This window comes from Gossypium arboreum, chromosome 8 (assembly GCF_025698485.1).
Source record: "Gossypium arboreum isolate Shixiya-1 chromosome 8, ASM2569848v2, whole genome shotgun sequence".
NCBI classification, from domain to species: domain Eukaryota; kingdom Viridiplantae; phylum Streptophyta; class Magnoliopsida; order Malvales; family Malvaceae; genus Gossypium; species Gossypium arboreum.
The window spans coordinates 25,431,333-25,435,571 of NC_069077.1; the positions used below are offsets into that span (position 1 = coordinate 25,431,333).

Below are 4,239 nucleotides of genomic sequence, written 5' to 3' on the forward strand. Positions count from 1 at the left end.
TATGTGTGAAATTTTCGTATGAAAATTTTATCGTTTGTGTACTTGATTTTATAAAAAGGACTTAATCGCATAAATTGTAAAAATCACTTGCTATTTGTTAAAGGGTTATAATGTTATGTTCTTTTAATGTTGAGGCCTTAAAATGAAATTATGCCATTAATTAATAGCTTGGACAGTTATGGGCTTATGTTATATGGTTTTCTAATTAAATTACAAAGGTTAAAATGGTAAATGTTATATTATTATGAAATAAATAAAACAAATATCACAAGATAGTGGAGTATTCATCCTTTTTCATGATCGAATATGGAGAAGAAAAGAAGCCATGGTTGTGTTTAAGTTTCGGCACTTAGGAAGCTAAATTCGGGTATGTGTTTTGCTCGGTTTTCAATAATTTTTACATTTTTGAAATCGTTGCTTCGAATACTAGCTAGCCCATGCTTAAATTTTTGAATTTGATGAAGAATTTGTGATTTTCCATTGTTGATAGTGGAAACACAAAAATTTACACACTTTTATAAAATAATTAATTTTTATAAAATAATTAAAGTGCACTTAAAATATGAACATGTTGAAATTTAGTTAATTTTATAATTATTTTCGATCAATTTTGGTTATTTTCAACAGATTTACACAAAGAGCGAAAAATGGCATGGCAGACACTGCCAGAAGCACAAAATCGAGAAGCAATTTGAAGTATCAAGGCGAATTAATTTCCAGCCTAAGAGGATCCAATTATGTGTATTAATTTATAATATAATTAATTTTAATTTATACCAATTTAATTTGGGCTAAATAAATTATTATTAATTAATTATGGAAAAAATGGTCCAATTGAACCGAATCGATTGAACTGAACCAGCCAAGGATTGGGCAGCCCAAAGTCGTCCATATGCTGACCCAAATCAGCTTATTATCTGATTAATTAAGCTTGCAAAGGAGCCCTTGAAGACTTGTCAATGTTGCATTCAAGCCCCTCCACAATTGGTGGCTTTATGGATTTGCCCCAAGCTATATTTAGCAAAGTTGAAGACATCAACTTTGCCACATAGATGGCCGGCAAAAGGGTGGCTCTTTGGCTGCTATTTTTAGCAAATTTTAGCTGCCACATTCAGCTATAAAAACCCCCCCTTGGCTGATCATTCAAAGCACACATCAATTCATTAACATCTCTTCTCTCCTCTCTCACTTTCTCCTATCTTTTCCCCATTTCAAGTCCTTTGCTCTTGTGCCGATTTCTCCCCTTGGGAAAGGGTTATTCTTTAGCCATTTTGGAGCAACATTGAAGTGTTCATAGTAGCCTTGATCGGCAAGGACAACAAAGAATGAAGAACGGAGCAACTTTGTCAAAGCCTCGGAAAAACACCGGATTTGATTCTTATTCCCTATCTCTTTAATTTTTATTGTTGTTATGATGAGCATATCTATGAATATTTATGTTGTTGGAATGGTTAATTTAATCAGCTTAGCTTGAATTTAATTCGTGTTGGTTTGATTGCATTTCCTCTGCTTAAATTATTAATACCGTGTTTATGCTGTTATAGGCCTCGGTAAAATGCTTGATTAAGTAAAATCATGCCTAAGTTATTCTTGCATTACAATTGTGAGGTAGCTAATGAATTAATTATTTAAACGGATTGAAATTGTAATTAATGGACACAATACTTAATTAGTGCATGTTTATTCTTCTAAGGTAGCTGAAGGTTAAATTAGCAACATATCTGGCGATACACTTGCCTTGCATAACTTGCACAATTATTGTGATTAAACTGTTTCAAGGTAAGAATACCTTGTTACCTCACATAGTCTTTTATGTGTTTATTAGATTTAATTAATCGTTTGAATTGACATAGGGATATGCAGGAGATTAGTTCAATTTAATAAGTATGTATGTGCCATAACATGTGTGCTTGTTAAAATCAGTTTAATCATTTGAATTAACATAGGGATATGTTAAGAGATGAATGGAGTTGTGTAGGTGAATATTTTCATAAGTTAGGAAATTACCGAGTTGTCGTGAATTTATTCGTAATAGCATAAGCATGAGTTTAATAATTCTAAGTTCAAGAAATGTAATTAAATCAACACAATTATGTCATCTTGATTAAATCATATTTTGAAATCGTGCATTAGAACTTTTATTTTTATTTAGTTTAAAATCTTTTTTTTTAATCGCCCTTTTCAAAACAAAATATTGTTCTTCACCAAAGTGTTTTAAATAGCATTCATAAATAATTCTTTTCGCAGTAGCTGTGGGTAAGAAAACTCGACATTTACTTGTCACTTTATTACTTGTTGCGATTGTGTACACTTGCACATTTCCGTCGTTCCAAGTTTTTGGCGCTATTGCCGGGGACTATTGTAAAAAGTCATTATTTGTGAATTTGTTAGTTTTGCATTTTTGTTTTTTTTTTTGTTTAATTTTTAACTTAATTAATTTTTCTGTGATTATTTAAGGTGTTTATAAGTATTGACCGAATTATTGACCTACTCCCTGTAGACCCTGAGATAGAATGAACTTTTCGACAGTGAAGAAGACAAGCAAATTAGAAGAGGATCGAAGAGATGAACTTCAAAAATTCGATCCAAGGAAATGGAGCAAAACCTGCTCAAAATCCTATCCTTATTGCTGATGACAGGGATAGAGCTTTACGACAGTATGCCTTGCCAGTATTTAATAATCTTAATCTGGGTATTAGGAGACCTGAAATTGATGCACAACAGTTTGAACTGAAGCCATTCATGTTCCAGATGCTTTAGATGGTGGGCCAATTCAGTAGAATGCCTACCGAAGATCCTCACCTACACTTAAGATTGTTTATGGAGGTGAGTGATTCTTTCAAGTTAGCCGGAGTACCGAAGATGCATTACAATTGAAGATGTTCCCATATTCGCTGAGGGACAAAGCTCGAGCTTAGTTGAACTCATTGCCACCAAACTCAATTTCCACATGGAAAGAGTTAGCAGAAAGATTCCTTATGAAGTATTTCCTACCTAGCAAGAATGCTAGGTTGAGGAACGAGATCATTACTTTCCAACAAATAGATGATGCGTCCTTGTATGAGGCATGGGAAAGATACAAAGAGTTATTACAAAAGTGCCCTTATCATGGAATCCTACATTGCATCCAACTTGAGACATTTTATAATGGTCTCAATGCTCACACAAGGATGGTAGTGGACACTTCTGCTAATGATGCTCTCCTTTCTAAGTCTTATAATGAGGCTTATGAAATCATTGAGAGGATTGCCAGCAACAATTATCAATGGCCAACCAATCGAACAGTGTCAGGAAGACAAGTTGCCAAAATTCATGAAGTAGACGCTCTTACTTCACTCGCATCTCAGGTATCATCAATATCCTCAATGTTAAAAAATCTTACTACTAATGGTTCTAACAGTTTTGCAGCACAACCACCAACCCAATTTGCAAATAAGGCCTGTGTCTATTGTGGAGAAGAACATTTGTTTGAAGAATGTCCATTAAACCCAGGATCCATGTACTACATAGGTAACCAGAACCTAAATTGAGGAAGCCAAGGACTGCAATCCAATTTTTATAACCCATCGTGGTGAAATCACCCCAATTTTTCCTGGAGTAACCAAGGGGCTGGAACCAGTAACACTTACGCTCAACCTAGACCAACCCAGCCGCCTAGTTTTCCCCAACAAGTTTAGAAACCAACCCAAGCTGAACCATCCAATAGCTTAGAAAATTTTTTGAAGGCATACATGGCCAAGAATAATGCCTTAATCTAGAGCCAAGCAGCTACATTGAAAAACCTGAAAAACCAAATGGGCTAGCTTGCAACTGAACTCAAGAACTGACCACCAGGTGCTTTACCTAGTGATACAGAAAAATCCAATGAATCCAAGGAAGAAGCATTGCAAAGCATTGATATTGAGGAGTGGAAAGATAGTAGAGCCCAACACCATCGAAGCTGAAAAGAAGCAAGCTGATGCTCAAGATTCAGAAGAAGTTCAACTGAGTGTTGAAATTCCAGTTTCACAAGAACCAGAATCTGCAAAACCCGACAAGGTAATTTTAGAACCAGCTAATTCTGATCAACTAACAACTCCGTTAGATGCAGAATTGCCATAGAGGACAAATCAATCAGTTCCAAAAAAGAAACCACCACCACCCTACCCTCAAAGACTTCAAAAGTAGAAGCAGGAGATTCAATTCAAGAATTTCCTAGATGTACTCAAGCAACTTTTTATCAACATCCTATTGGTTGAA

At 34.9% G+C, this 4,239-nt stretch overlaps 1 non-coding gene across 1 annotated transcript; it reads right to left on the minus strand.

Annotated features, from left to right (window-relative positions):
- Positions 1 to 3,008: 3,008 nt before the first annotated feature.
- Positions 3,009 to 3,115, minus strand: LOC128280177 (small nucleolar RNA R71). The gene has a single exon (XR_008270357.1). It is a non-coding gene; the product is annotated as a small nucleolar RNA R71 (small nucleolar RNA).
- Positions 3,116 to 4,239: the final 1,124 nt, after the last annotated feature.